The following is a 16,622-nucleotide window of genomic DNA, read 5'->3' on the forward strand; positions in this document are numbered from 1 at the left end:
ACATCATCTCTGCTTAGACAGTCTGCTGAGGTATAGCCTCAGAAAAGAGAAAGGAATTTGTTCAGAGTTTTATTACACAGTTCTAGCTGAGCAAGTACAAAAGTCAGATTTTTCTGCTGCTAGGAAGAAAAGTGAAGAAGAGGAAAAAAAAAAATCCACAAGAATTAACTGCCAAAGTTCTCACTTTCCACAGAAAACCAGTCAAGAATCTCACCCTCTTTACTGACTGAAAAAAACCTTATTTTTATCACAATTCTGCCATCTGATGAGCTTTCAGCTATGGCTCTGCTTCCCAGGCATACATGCATATGCATTGCTGGATGGGAGAGAAGTTAAAAGCCACTACCAGTCTATGGCAAGATGACCTGCATTCAGTAAAACCAACAGGAAAGTGAAAATAATCACAAAATATTTTAGACCTTACCGGTTTCATATTGAATTCTGAGAAATTTGAAAGTTTTGCTTGTACATATTGCAACCACTGCCCACAGTAAATCGATCACATCAAGCACACACAGCAGCTTATTTTCAACTTTTTGAAAGCTTAGAGCATGATACACTGTTTCAGTGCACCACAACACTCCCCACTAGCTGGTAAGCACTGGACTTCAGCTTTGTTTCTCACCTTACTTGGCTGACACCAAAAGGAATTATTCTTCCAGCTACCTCTTTTTATTGGCATCAGTTTCCTTTCCTCTGCCAAAGCCAGAGGTCCCATGGGGGAAACAGGGGGACAAAAATGACTGCACACTCATCACTGAGCATCTTACTTCATTTTTAATTAAGGACATGGGGGAAAAAAATGAATAGTGGTGAACTGTACACATTATGAACAGCCTGTGATGAATTTTAAAGTGCTTGAGCATATCTGCAATAGGTAACTTCAGACATCTTTAGTTCCTAAATAGGAAGGGAAAAAAAAAAAATCGTGCCTTTGGCACAAGGACCATTCTAGAACTCAAAGTACACCAGGAGTAAGTAGTTCAGGCATGAGAACCATAGGAAAAAGTTACTTCAGTGAAGGGTGCAACAATCACAGGATTTATTACTCAAAAAATAATATTCTCCATGCAAATGGTTTCTCTCACAAAAAGCAACATTGTTGTTTTGCCAGCAGAAATGCTGCACTCTGAAATAAAATTAAGACCAAACCTCCACAAGTTTCCATTGCCACATTAGGGACTGCAGTACATAGGGAAGATATATCGGGTTTCTTATCTCCCTTGTTTCATGTGATAAATCACCTCACTCTCAACACGAGGGAGAGAAAATCAATAAAAAACACTGCCTTTTCCAAGGACCAGATCCTGCTTATTAATTACATCTTTTCAGGATATGCAACTGAAGCAACACACTTTGTACTAACCTCTAAAACACAGACATGCAGAAAAGAGTAGGGTTTCATTTTAATAGTGGTGTTCAATCATCTTAAAAATCAAGAACAATCAAGCAGGTCACCCTCTTTACAGCTTTCCCAAACCCTCTCTTGCAATTTCGCCTCAGTTTCAAGTTCCCTGGAATGTGTTTTTACAACAGCAACACAGACCACGGGGGCTGCAGGAAGAACCCATCCTGCTCATGCACCACACACCCCTTCCCTGCCCCATGTACACGGTCAAAAAATAAATCAGCGTGCCAAGCTGACAGAATAGCAAATACTGTGGGGTTTATTGCCTCTGTTCTCAGAGAAAGCCAGCAGAAGGTGATATGCAACAGCCTAGAAATGGTGGTATTTTTGCCACGACAATACCTGGAAAAAGCAGTCATGTTGTCATCCTCAACTGAAGGAAATATTAACTGTACTGTAGTGGTTTAAATGCAATTCTTTCATAACCTACTGTGAAGTAACAAGGAAAAATAGCAACTTTTTGCTGGAGCAGTTTTATCTCCTATAACAGAGAAGTAAGCAAGTTATCGCTTGTCCTGGCATTTGTTGTTCCTGAACAAAACTAAATCCATTACATAGTTAAGTGGACAAATGAAAGAACAGCATTATTCCCATTATTTACTTTATACCTAATCCAAAGTAAGCAATGAGTTTATGAATAGAAGCCCTGCTTTGGCTTCAGTGAATCCAAAGCAAGTCCATTTGTCTGGAAAATGCTGAATTAAATGATGAAACTTGAAACCCAACCAGCTACACCTTAACCACGCTGGTCAGTATTATTCCATTTCAGATAAAGCCAGGAAACAAAAGTCAACTCACAGTCACTTTATTGTTTTTATGAGGAGAGACATCTGCTTGGCAAGAAAAACTAGCTAAAATGTCCTAGGTAGTACCAACTGAAGGAGTTTTGTTTGCTTGCTTGCTTGTTTTAAAACTATTATCAAAAAGCTATCATGGAAGGCTCTTCTACCGTCAGCTTTCACAACACAGTAGCTTTTCTGTATAACACAACTTTTCCTATAGCTTGTATTATTTAGCTTGTGGGTTTCTGCACTGCTGTTGGTGCTATTCCTCTTTTTAAATTTGGCAAGCAAACCACAAACTCCAAGTTTGGAGAAGCGTGTCTTCTTCCCCTTACTGACAGGGAATTAAAGGAACAGCAGTATTACATGACTCTGCTTATTGTGCCTACCTTGTTGGTTGCTAGAGTGCAACCTAGAAATGGGAACAGAAGTACAAGCAGCCACCTTAGCACAGCTATCAGGGAAGATCTTTCTCCTGGTATTCCTAACATCTTGCAAGTAGTGTTTTTCACATGAGCATTAAGCAAGAACCTGGCCTACTTTTACAACATGCTTTGTTAAACCCTTATTAAGGACACAGTCCCCATGAGGGGCTGCATAAATTATAACACTGCAGCATTTGGGTTCCTGAGCCAGGGCACTACACCTGAGCAACCATACCCAGCTGATGGCAGTCTGTCCACTGAAAGGTGGCAGAGCTCCCCAACAGACCTGTGTAACACTGCACACCCAATCAAGGGCAAAAGGACTGTGGAGCACAGCTTAAGTAAAACTAAATCGCACTTCTTACAGCAATTGCAGCTTATCTTCAAGGATGCACAGTAGTCTCTATTAGAGCACATGCTGGAAGAGGTTCATACTGCTTTCAGTAGGATAGAGCAACAGCTGCAGCAAGTGGCAGAAATTAAACTTAAGATCCCCAGTAGTCTTCAAATAGGTAATGCTGTAGTAGGGCTTTTTTGCACAGGAAAACAGCCTGCTTCAGAAGGACAGAAAAACCAGTTACACTTAGAGAGCATCACCTTGAATCAAAGTGAATGAGGAAAGGTGAAATACTCTTTAGGCACCCAAAGCATCTAAACAACTTATAAGGCCCCAGCTAAATATTTTCCCCACACAAGATGATGCTCCCTCAAATGCAATAGCACAGTAGAAGGTAACTGGCGATCCCAGCTCACCAGCACAGCATTTGCACAGCACACCTGCATTTTCACTGATGCCATGTTCTATTTATTAAAACCAATCACTGAGAATGACTGCAATCATTCACTGTGGAACGGTAACTGGGAAAACCGAAGAGATGAGAATAATGTGTTTTTCTTGCAATTGCTTCACCTAAGTTCCACATCTAACCATATTCTCAGAATTAAGCTGTCTTCTGCTTTCTCAGATCTCTGTCATCTACTTCTCTATATAAGGAGATCAAGATAACATAGTTACTGTAACCTAAGCATAATGAAAATATAAATGCCAACCTATGTAAACGCTTGAGCTGTTTTTAAAGGATAATTGTCATTCAAGTTCATACATGGAGGCAGTGGAAGACTTCTCATTGTGGGAGGTAAGAATAAAGGTCATGCATCCAGTTTCCTTATACTGTAAAGCAAATCTGAAAATGCTGTAGAGGAAAACAGATTCCCTTTGAGGCCCTCACAGGCACCTAGTAGGTAGTTCTCACATGGAGATTGCTTTTTCTTACGTTATGAAGAGATAGAAAAGGACAGTCCATACCCAGAATGTTTTTTCTAACAGCTGCACAGCAAATGAGCCAGCATTTTTAAAAAGTTGGAGACTTAATTCTGTGGGGGGTTCATTTTTCTATGTTAAGAGGGACACTGTTTTCTGGAGGTAACATTCCAGACTATGATGCAACTGTAGCAGTTGAAGCGAAAACAGACTGCAGTTAAATTCTCAAGCGCATCCAACTTTCTTAAAAAGACTTTCAAACTTCTATTAATACCTATCTTAAAACCAGAAATGTATATAGGAAATTGATTTAAATTTAATAAAAAAGTTTTGTTGGACAAATATGCACCACAGCAATATTCTCACTGAAGTTATGATTTATTGCCAAATTTTTTGAAGGTTACCTGGACCAGGGAATATTTGTACAGAATGCTCCTCAGTGCAAGGTTGAAGACTCCTGAAGTGACCACTGGAAGATATTTCTGTGCATTTTGTCTAAGTGGTAGTTTGGCCTGAGAGTTCTAAAATAACTAAAACCAGTTTAAAATACTACTTGCTACAGAAATCCTAAGAAAATGCTGCCTTGAAAATCAATCACCCTTAATCTTTCCTTCAATACAACTGAATCAGCTAACTTACGTTCACACGTGGTTTTCAAAACTGTGCTCACTTTGCTATTTTTCAGTCCACAATCGAAGATGGAAGGAGGAACACAAACTACAAATGTTTTTAGAACACCTAAAAATCAGCATAGTATTTCAGGTTCTGCTTTCAGCACAACAAATCACCCTCGAATATGTCACCAGCCATGAAAGCTGGATGCCAAACAACTGAGAAACATCTGGCGCATTCCAGAAGCACAGCTTATGTCATCTGTAATTTTTCAGTCTGACATTATAACTAAGCATTAACTTACTCTTAAAGGACTAGCAATACCAAGCTTCACCAGAAGCAGAAAAGCCAGCAGCTTGTCAGAACTATCCTGATATATTCCTTGCATTGAAAAAGTTGCCAGTATGAACAACTAGAAACATCAAACACTTTGCATTACACTGCTTCATCTCTCTTGTTTTGTTTCTCAAGTCCCTGAAGTCAGTCTTTGGACCACTTGAACCACCTTTCTTCCTCTCTTCTTCAGGAAGAGATCATCATGGTTTGAAGGGGAGAGAAGCCAAGAGTTTTTGCAAACCTCTGCTAAGTTTTTGCAGGCTCCTTGCACTGTTCTTTCATTGTGTTCATATTTCACTACTTTTTTATTTTTCTAATTTTGCTTGTTTTGCTTCACAGCAGGGACATACAGGTTGTTACCACAGACACTTGTCACAAATGTCACATTTAACACACTGTTCTACTGGCAACAACTTCTATTACACTGTTTGAACACTGGTCTAAAGTTGGGTTTTTTCCTTCCCTTCTTGTCCCTTCACACAGTTGATTTAAATCCCTATCACTTCCACCTGTCCATCTAATAGAAGCTCAGGACCTTAAACTAAGGAGGAATTCTGAAGAGTTAAAAGCAAAAGAATTCAAAGACCCTGGATTATGTCCAAAATGTGATTTTAAAAATCCAGCATAAAGAAAGATGCATCACAGCACTTCACAGCAGAATCTAATACAGTATTTTGGATGTTAACACCCAGTCCTTTGCCAAACACTGGGGGCACTGAGGAAAAGTTTGCCCTGCAGAGACGTCTTACTGGAGCAATGCTTTGACTGTGCTGGGAAGAGACCTGCCAGCTCTGTCCAGCCAGCACTCATCCTCCTACTTCAGAAATTGTATGTCCCTTCTTTAGAAGACTTCTACGTGTATCAGGAACTCACAGAGCACATGAAAGATGGACTAAACTACTATCACTCAGCAGTCTTAATTTTCACTCTACCAGAGCACAAGAAAGACATGCAAGTCATCTGCTGCCCCTGGGGCTGTGAGTAGCATCAACAGTGCTGACAAGTGCCATCCTTTTTGACACCACTGCCTGGGGAAACCTTTGAGACAGCAGAAGTGCTAACACAAGTCATCTGAAAGCTGTCACCCAAAACACTCTTACAGGACAGACTTTATTTCACAGAAATTTAAGACAGCCTCTGAACTGTGGGTTCACTCTGAACTGTGCTCAAAACCAGCATTTTGTGTTTTCACAGTGCGCTTCAAAACACAAGCTCATTTAGATCACTTCCTCTGCTTTAATTCAGCAGTGTTCCCAACAAGCCTCAATTGCTTCCTGTGCATCACTGCTCAACACCTGCCCCTGCAGCAGCAACACAAGCTCCACCAAGAACTTTCCAAGTATTATTTCTGCTGTTCTACGGAGATGCAAATGTGCAAACACCACACATGAACACAGGGGTAGCAGAAAATCTGCCTGGTTACCTACCTGGCTGCAATTGACTATCACAGGACACACCCACATCATCTACAAACAGAATTAGCTCAGAGCCTTTGTACAGCAGCACCTCAGCCATCAGCTTTAAATTTTCATGTGTTCCTGCAATTACACACCTGAAAACCAGAAACTGTCCTGCCATGTCTCTGGCAACTGGCATCAGAAAAACAATTAGGGCCCTTTTCTTTACACAGTTTACTGGGACTAGTCAATACAAAACTGCTGTAGGTTCATACACAACTTTTTGGAAAACTCGGGTGGTCCTACAGTTTTGGTCTTCTATGAAAGTACTCATCTGTTGTCTTGACAAAAAGCACAATTAACAGTGCAGACATACTAACCTAATTTTGTGGCTGATGCTCATTTGTCAAAGCCAAATACAAGAAGGAGGTGTGTATATAACAGAACCTCATCTGTTAAACAATTTTACTTGGAAATACAATAATTGCAAGTATTGTATTTCTAAGCTACCTTTAACTCCTACCTGTTCTGCATTGTATTATTTTAACTCTGAACATGTGAGAATCAGCCTGGAGCTACATTCAGCAAAAGGAGACAACTGTTGCTGGTGACAGTCATTAAAAGTATGCGGGTAAGACCCATCTCCAGAGGATTTGTTAGCCATGAGAGAATTTTACTTCTGCTCTACAACTGGCATATTGGTTTCCTTGAACAGAAATTCCCTACAGTATGCCAGAGAAGAGTGAAATTAATTCCCTAGTTTTTGGGAGAACAAGTGCCAAAAGTGCCTGCCCACCTAGCCCTCCCCCAGCATCAGCTCAGCCATCCCTATGCTGCTGAGACAGCTACATCAACTCTGCACACTTTTTCTTTAGTTGCCAAGTATGTACTTGTACTCAGACTCCTGCAGGTAAATGTTCTTACCTCTGCATCTACTGAAGTAATGCATTAATGGATATTTTGGGTCATTTCTGGCCAAAGCAGAGGAGCTGATGGGAAGCATCACTTTTGACAGCAGGATGCATATGGTGCTGATCCATGCTTTCCGGACAGCTGCCCTAAGTGACATCCCTACCAGAGAGCCCAGTACCACAAGGGAGAAGGATCCTCTGCCAGGAGCTGCTTCACCAGTGAAACACCAACATTTAGTACAGGGGAGGAGAAAAGGAAAGAACAAAAGGCAGCCAGACCTGCCCATTACCACCCACTCACTCCACCAGTGAAAGAATTTAAGGGGGGAAAAGACTGACGTGAAGCCCTGCCCCTGCTGTCACCCACCAACACAGCTGCCAACAACACTCTCCTCAAATGTGTCTCCTAAGGAGACATGGGCACCCTCCACTGCAGGCTGGGCAGGGAGAGACGGCATCCAGACCAAGGCCTTCCCAGGACCACAGGAAGGGCTAAAAGAAGCAATTAGACCCAAGAGCACTGTGCTGGAAAGCACCTACACTGCAGCCACTAATCAGTAAACAGGCAAATCAATATAGTCACTTTTTATTACAGTTAGAGATGATTGTCAGGAAATGGTTAGATTAAAAAAGTACATACAAGATTTCCTCACAAGATAGTTTCCTCATATCGTCTGATTTGGATTCTCTGAACTTCATTCTGAAACACCAGCTCTGTTTATGCTCTTTTCAGGGCTCACATTTGCACTCACAGCCTGAAATAACTTGCCAGTTTTATCAATTTGCTTTTAGAGGATTTGGTGTGTGAATGGAAAGAGCCTTTAAAAACAAGTAAGGTAAAGCAGAGATCGTTCCAAGATATTATTCCACCACACCCCATTCAGAAATAATTGTGGAGCAAGTGGCTCCTGCCAGCCTTACCATAACCCAGAGCTGCAGCACGGACAGCCTAGTGCCAGCAGAGAGAGTGCAAGCTTCTCACAAGTATTTTAGTGTGCCATGTTTTCACATGCAGCACCTTCAAGCACTAGGGAAAAAAGCAATTTTCATTTCCCCTTGAATCTCTGATCTTTAGCGATTACATATAGCTTTCAATGTTACTCTTTTTAAAACAAAGTTTCTCAGCTAGCAGTGACCATCAGAATCCCCAAGAATTTAAGGCGGGAAAATCCCCAATTTAGAATCCCCAATTTAGACTACACACACCATGAAGTATTAGATAACCAAAAAATATTCAGCTGAATAACTTGCCTGTCTACATTTTTAGGCAAACACAAAATACCTGCAGCCTTACAATATTTTTTTTTAAAGAGGCTTGGACAAAAGCAGGAGCTACCTGCACCTAAAAAGGGCCTCAGACATTATCCTCCTTTTGCACCAAAAGGCACTCATGATTGGAGGGCTGCAACTTGCAGAAATTTCTCCTGTCCTCAAAAAAATTTCATTTTGAAGAGCTTTATAAAAAAAGAAATTAAAGATATTAAAGTAATTGCACACTTTCTGATTTTTTTTATGAACTATAATATTAATGGATATGCTGGGCTTTTCTGACCATCATTCAGAATGAAACTGTTCTGGCAGACAGTAAGAAGTGCCCTTCCACAAATGCTTCTTACAAGCTGTGGTTCTAACTCAGAAATAAAACTATATTCCCATTTCCTTCAAAAGGCATTATATTTTTTTTTATACAAATATCTTGTGAGTTTTGTCTCATTTCCCCATTTCCAGCACTAAGCTTAAAAGACCATAATTAGATGCATAGATAAAGCACAGTTATTTGTGGTTTGGTCTTTTTTCTAAAGACAATATACTCCTGAAAACATTTTCTTCCCATTGCGCCCTTCAAGAATGACTTTTTTTTTTCTTAAAAGAAAGTCTTGTACTTTTGAAACCCCTGCCTATTTTCTATGTCATTTTTTCAGAAGCAAAATTATTATGGCCTTTTCTCATACTTTTATTCTGGAGGGCTGATCCTTTAGAGGTTAGATGAGCTAACAAAGAGCCAAGGACATTATCAGTTCCAGCACTTATCCAAAGCCTGACTTTCATCCCACCTCCGTGATCCTGTTTCCGCATTATTTAAGGACAAAATACTGCAAGTCATGAAGCTTGCTTCATAATGACAGGCTGCTTCAGAGACAAGAAAAATATTGTGCAATTTGTTTTCTGCAGTGAAAAAAAATGACCTCATATTTCTCATACCCTCCCTCCTAGGAGTTTAGGTTTTTTTCTTTTAAAAGTTCAGGTGATTCTGGTGGATTCTTTCTATAAAGAGGTCCACAGAACACTTCTGGCAAGCGTGAAGTAGCAGACTGTGATGTAGGGGTTGAAATTCTTGTGCCAGATATGCTTGTGGGTTTTCTTGGCAACAGACCACAGCTACTTATCATTTAACTATGCCCTCAGATGATGTTTCTCACTGACTTGGGAAGACCCATATCCTGGGGTTGAAACATAAAAGCAAAGAATTTAAATTCAAATGTAATTTGGTGCAACTTCTACCACAACGTAGCAGCTGTACTGACAGGTTTGGGGGTTTCTTTTTTTCCTTTATTTCCTCCTCCCTTAAGCCTGAGAAAGACACTAAAACAAAGTCATGGGAGCAAGAAGGAAAAGAATTATACAAGATCAACCAATCTTAATCACACTGAAGTTTTCACATGTTTTCTCCAGCAACAGACAAGCTAAAGAATGTCTGTTTGGGCTGTACGGCCACGTACTTCAAAAACTCTGTTCTTCTTCCATGTTCAGCTACTGATGGTTTAGGACAGTGGTGCTGTAGCAATGTTTAGTGTGGGTCTCCTGATATTTCTGACAAGGACTTACTGGCAGAGTCTCCCACAAAAGCCTCAGGGTGTAACTGAGGCTCATAGCTAACACCCCTCCACAAAACGCATCTACCTCCACTGACAGATACTGGGAATATTTCCAAGCCGCTGTCTCTGGTGCTCCTTGGGGACCCACTATCTAGCTAATAAATAAAAGGAAGACAGAAGTTTCCTTCAAACACACGAAAGCAAGATAGGAACTTGCGGCTAATGCATGCTGGAAAAGAAGAAACTGTCTTACGAGGCCTAGCATTACAGTCTCCAAGGGAAAAAAAAAAAAACGGTAGGGAAAAAAGGTATTTTTACTGTATGACCTTAAGAGATATTGAGTCAGTGTTGAAACAATCTCTCTTTTCTGCAGTTCTTCTGAGTTACCCGTGAGAAGAGAATAAAGTTAGTCCTTATCCATCATCTGCAAGTTTAGCAGAAGAGATCAGTGTCTCAATTTCGACCTGACGGAGGGACTTGAAGTTAAAAAAAAACTCAAACAAACTACAAAACCACATAGTAAAGTAAACACTGATTACACTTCACTGAAAACATGTACTATCAAGTATAAATTTCTACATACCGAGGTCTAAAAATGCTCTTGCAAATTGCAACCCCCCCGTTTCTGCTTTAGCATTTCTGAATTAATTGCCTGGTGACAATTACACAATTTATTTTTAGGTTCAACACCAAAACGTTCCAACTCTCACAGTTTACGAGAGCACACAATTTACCGAACAAGAAAGTGTCAGACAAAAACGAAGAGATGTAACCCACAGTTTAAACAACGCTCAATATTTCGGAGAGAATAATTAAATACCCTCTCATCAGCATTTCCCCTACTTTGGGAGGTTGGTGGAAAGAATGGGGGGGTTTCTCGCGGCTCCAGGAAGCCCAAAGGCCCCCGCGCAGCCCGGCACAGCCCGGCCGGGCGCTGACACCGTGCCCGCTCCAGCGCTGCCCTGTCGCGGGGGGGCCGCCTGCTGCATCCCCATGCCTGCGGCTGCAGAAACGCGCTCCCAGCACGCCTACGGCCAGCCAACACAATGGAAACGCAGCCGTGAAGGACCAATTCGTTTTATTGTTGAGACAGCGCTACGGTACAACCGAGTGGCCCGGTGCGCCAGGCCGCCGCGCCAGGGCGGTCGGGGCAGCCCCCTCAGCGGCCCCGGCCGCGCGCACCCACAGCCGCCCGGGGAGCTCCGGGCCGGGACACGGGGCCGGGCCCGCCACGGTGCCGCTGCCCGCGGCCGGGCGGGCTCCGAGGCGCTGCGAGGCACCTTCTGCCGGCAGCGGGGAGGGGCCGCGGGCCTGCCGAGAGCGGCGGGCAGGTGAGGGGCGCGGGGCCGAGGAGGAGCGGGGCGGCAGGAGGGCGGAGGGGCGCGGTACCGCCGTACTCACCGCGCGGGCCGGCGCGGAGCCGCGGCCGCACTTCCTGCGTGCTCGGAAATGAGCGGGCGGGACCCTCCGCCGCGCCGCTTAAAGGGGACGGGCCGGCCGCCCCCGACCGCCCCCGGGGCGGGACCGGGTCCCCCGCGCAGTCCCGCGGGAGAAGCGGGGCCGCCGCCGCCGAGCGGCAGCAGGGTGGGGCCGCGGGACCTCCTTCCCTCTCTCCGCCCTGCGGCGCCTTCGCTCCCCGCTGCTCTGAGGCGGGGGCGCGCCGCGCTCGATGAGCCCCGGGAGAGGCGAGAAGTGCGTGTCTAAGGACCAGAGTCGGGAGCGTACCCATACACCCTCCGCAGCTGTGCCGGCAGCGCCCGCCGGGCGGTCCCCTCAGCGCCACGGCCACACCGAGCGCGCCCGGAGCGCTGCCGGCCCGCGGCCCGTGCGCCGCCCGCTCGCCCCGCTGCCCCCCGGCCAGTGACCCTGCCCTGCGGCACTGCCCGAGCACAGACAGCACACGCTGCTCTGCCAGCCCTGGAGCTCCATGGCTCGCAAAGGTCCTGCAGCAGCACAGTGATGCTGATTTGTCAGATGTTAGCAAAACCGTGAAATTGTGAGGTAGCCTTTATGGTGGAAAAAACAAGCAGAATTTACCGATAATTATTTTCTACTTATCCAAATATTTATGTACAGTTCTGTATTTCCTAAAGAATTTTTTTTTTTTTTTTTTTAATTATTAGTTTTCTGCAGGGCTTGACCTGAAAGGAAGCCAGGCTTAGGAACTCGTGCAGCTTTCCACCCACGTGCATGAATGGTGGCCTGTAACATTTCAAAAGGGTAAAGCTCAGGAAACAGGTAAGATAGCAATGTTCTTCCACAACTATGTATCAAGTGGTTTTTGTCCCGCTTTTCAAAAACAGAGTCAGAGAAAGCCAGTAAAGGCTTATCCTGTAAAGACCTGCACCCCCTAACTTGGCATCAGTCTGTTGGATTGCCTGTGACTGCTCACCTGCCTTAAAGGCAGGCACTGAGGGCGTTCCAGGATGGAGCCCCCCGTGGTCTGAGCAGCAGAGGCTGCACCCTCTGTCACATTATTGCTCTGTCGAGGTCTGCACCCCCTTTAGCACAGAGCAGCCCTTTGTCTTCAGGCAGGCAGAAACCCATTTTTTCATAAATAGCTACACCACACAGGGTGGGAGAGGTCTGGATGTCCAAGGACCCGTTCTGTTCCGTGTAAATTTCAAGCCCTCAGACAGCAAAGATCTTTCCAGGGAATACCTTAAATGAACAGGGAAAGGACATTTGGCTGATGTGACTAGCCATCACTCCAGGCACTTTCCTATCCACTGAAACTTGTCACAATGCTAGATCATCATTTTAGGTATTCATCAAAAATATGCTTGAAAAGTATATTAATAGAAGAGAGTTATCAGAAGGTTTTAAATATTCATATATGCACTCCTCAAACTAGGTAAACGTGGCTTCATTACTCCTTTAAAATAGTATGCAAATATACTATTTTAAACCTGACCTCATGCAAAGTTTCAGTATTGCATGTTAGAGATGGCTGTTGACTCTCCCTCAGCACCAGTGCTTGTCTTTGTTGTGGATAATGTGTGGGAGTTTAGTAGACACCCATGACACACTGGAGAGTGCCGTGTTCTGTAGACATAATATTATTTGGGACTACAACAAGATAATGGAATGGAAATAACTGAAATTACTGATTTGGTTAACTAATGCTAGAATGTAGATCTGAAACAAACTGACTACCCTGCAGCACCCACTGGTTGGCCTACAGAGAGCAACCAGACTCTGAATATTGTCCTTCAGGCTTCCCAGGTACCACCTTTCTGCACACAAGCTTGTTGCTGCTGTGTGGGGAGAGCTCCACAGGGCCTTCCAGGAGATTATACACAGAATACTTTTTCTTCTTCTCCAAGTGCCAGTTCCCTCTGTTTACCACAATTTCTTCACTAGCAGAAAGTTTGGTTTTTTTCCAGATTGAGAGAAGGAAAAAATAGATTTCTTAACCTTTAGTAGGAACAACATGGGTATTCACAGTCATCTTTGTATAAAAGATCTACCATGTCAGGAGAAATGATGGGTTTGCCGTGATGTTGTGTATAGTTTCCTGACTCTTCTATCAGAATGAGCTGTTCTAAGATGAGACATTCCTTCATAACTCTGACCTCTATTTATGCTGACAGATGTTATAGTTCCTATTTGGTGTTAATCTTACAGGCCTACAGAGGAATTCTCACGTTGTTTGTGAATAAAGCAGGCAATAAAACATTTAGGAAATGTCTGTGTTTTAAGATACAATTCATTTCAGCCTGGGGATGTTTCTTAGACAAGTAGTTGCAGACCTCCTAGCATCTGAGAGCAATAGATGTATGTGTGTACATATATGTGACACAGCTTTGAATTCCCCTAAAATATTATGATAGGATGGTTATTTAGGAGACTGACTTTAAAAATGTTTTGCTAAACTTTGCTAAACACTGTTCTTAAATTGGTACAGTTAGGGGGAAGGAAGTGGCTGGCTGGCAATAGCTTATTGAAAAAAGAAGAGTTTTCCAGAACAGCATTAGCTCCAGCCTCTAGTGGTTTTGGTTTTCTTTTCCTTTTTCATGCCTTTTTTTCTTTTAAGCATATGTGTGGGCTGGAGGGGAAGAAACAAAAGAAAAAGAGAGAGAAGAGCTGATCTGAGAACATGATACCAAAGTGACGGAGTAATGTAAATGAGGCCAAAGGAGAAAAGAAGAAAAGCAATCCTTCAACAAAGGATATTTTTGTTCTATTAACCTCTTGAGCCAAAATTTTCTTATTTGAGAATAAGAAAAATTGTCTGTTATTTTGCCTGAAAATTCTGAGCTTTAATTGTCAAACAATAGTCATTAGTTTGCCTTGACACAAGGCTTTTTGTCAAATACCACAGCTCAGCTTTACTGATGGCACAATTCCAACATGATCCCATGTGAAGCCACTTTCTTTTTCCTTAGATGTTGCAAATTATTTATAACAGATACTGAACAATACAACCAAAATCATGAAGAATTTTTAATAGCCTGAAATCAACCCTCCTACAGTATTTTAATAATTGTGATTTATATCCTTTAAAATCCTCGATTTGAGCTTCTAAGTGACACTCTCTGGCCCTTTGTCACTGGTCCTGTCCAAATGCATCCTGTTGCTCTGGGCAGTGAAACAGGGTCTTAGGAGAGGCCGTGTGCTACAGCAGAATTAACTCACGTCTGGCTTGGGCAATGCCAAGCTTGACCTCAGGCTCTGCTGGCAGTGCTGCAGCATCAGCAGCAGCTGGGTCACCGACAGCCAGTCCAGGGCTTGTTCTGCACCTCTGAAAGGACACAGGACACTGTCTTATTGTCCTCGTGGGGCATCTACTGTGGGTGTAAAGATGCTTGGAATGCCAGGATGTTTTACCTCACTGCTTTCAGAGACTGGAATAATCTCTTGACTTACCATAGGTTTAGGAGAGACAGTGCATCTGTAAAATTAGATTGTACTGACATACCACACAAAAATCTTCCTGTACTTATTGTTACTGTGCCCTTTATTTTGCACTGAGCAGCATTTTCTTTTTGTCAATGCCTAGGCTTTTGGCCTCTAAGTTTTTGAGTGCTGAAAGACTGCATTTTTTCATGTAGTCTTTTGGGATCAAATAAATAGTAATTCTTTGGTATTATAATGTACTAAATTTTGGACTCAGAAGCATATAATTTATGTAATGTTTGGGAAATTAACTGCTATGGATTGCTCTTTTCCTGTTGTTTTGGGATCACAGTTGCTAAATTACTTCCTTTCAAAAATTCTCATTAGAAAACGGTATCAACCAACTTTCAATTTACATAGAGTCCTTTCATACATTAAAGCAGACTCAATAATTATGGTACTAATTCATGAAAGTAGACGACAATCCTTATCATAAAAAACATAATCTATAAATCACAGCTGTAAGTGAATGTAAATAAGATTTAGTTTTATCTACTATCTGAAAAAGCTTTCTTCTGATAACAGAAGTGCTTGCTGTAGTCCACTTGCCTTTTTCTTTGAACAGTGATAGTTTAGCATCTGGAAAAGTGTTTGGAAACGTGTATCAGATTTTTTTGGATACAATCTCTTCAAATAACTTTTTCTTTTTGAAACCAACATATAGTTGCTGTTAGCAACAAATGTTTGCCAAGCTCTGTGACAGTAGTAAATGGATTGTGGAAACATTCCTGTACCACGAGTACGGTGTCACTCTGGCCGGTGTCACGGGGGAACAGGAACACAGGAGGGGACAAGCAAGGAGCTGTGTAAAGTGCCTGGGCTCTGCTGCTGCTCCAGCTGAGAGCAGCAGGTAATATTCTGCAGTGGTGGCTGAGCGTTTTTCCTGGCCACATGGCCTTATTTTTCCTGGCAGGAACAATGGGTTGTATGCCCAGAGTTCCACTGCTCACTCGCAGCTGCACCAGGGTTATCACATCAGAGTAAGCAGTAACAACACATATGGAAAGTAATCCATGTAGGCAGTGCTGGAATTCTGTATTGGTTCATTTCTGACTATTCCAAAGCATCTTTACTATATAGCTTCTGTCTAATGGCACCAAGAAGTGCTGTAGGCATTTCTCTAAAAAGAGAGGAAAATTTTGTCACAAATACATTGATGGCAAAGCAGCTCTGAAACAAAGTCCAAGCAACCATATTCTGTGCCTAGAATGGAAAACAAATAGGAGGGTTTTGACTGGAAGACTCAGTGTTATGCAAAACACACTAAAAAATACACATTCCTTTTTTTGTCCTCCAGTGCTGAAGAACAGTAACCTATGAAAACCATCAAGTAATATATTTAAAATAAATTTTATTAAATTACTTTTTAAACTGTAGACTTGACTACCTAGGATGCAGGAAAAGAAAAAAGAAGGTTCTGTATATGAGACTTAAGCCTGACAATCTTTCATGAACACTGCTTGTCTGATGAGATAACAATATAAATTATCAAGGTCTTTTGGTTGGTTATCTGTTTGGGGTTTTTTCTGTGCTTGAAAGTCTCATGCACCAAAGCTCAAGTTATTCAAAAAAATATCTACAGTAAATGCAGTCTCTGTAGAGGGAAGTACTTGGGCTTCCTTAATCTGAGGTTCTTCGTGTTTTATACAAAATATTCAGTATATCAATAATTAATATGCATTACTGCATAATCAGGTGTACCAACTGAGCCAGTCCGCCAATAAAACCACCACCACCTTCCACACAAAATCAAAACAAAGCTGTAGAAAGGCACA

General features: G+C 42.5%; 1 protein-coding gene across 1 annotated transcript in view; it reads right to left on the bottom strand.

The window, feature by feature from the left end:
• CSGALNACT2 (chondroitin sulfate N-acetylgalactosaminyltransferase 2) overlaps positions 1–11,389 on the bottom strand; it is a 32,768-nt gene extending 21,379 nt beyond the window's left edge. Inside the window, exon 1 of the mRNA XM_082286318.1 lies at positions 11,350–11,389. The gene's annotated coding sequence lies outside the window, so the exon portion shown is untranslated. The remainder of the gene's footprint in view (positions 1–11,349) is intronic.
• Between the last annotated feature and the right edge of the window lie 5,233 nt (positions 11,390–16,622).

Source organism: Coloeus monedula, assembly GCF_965178545.1.
Source record: "Coloeus monedula genome assembly, chromosome: 8".
NCBI classification, from domain to species: Eukaryota; Metazoa; Chordata; class Aves; order Passeriformes; family Corvidae; genus Coloeus; species Coloeus monedula.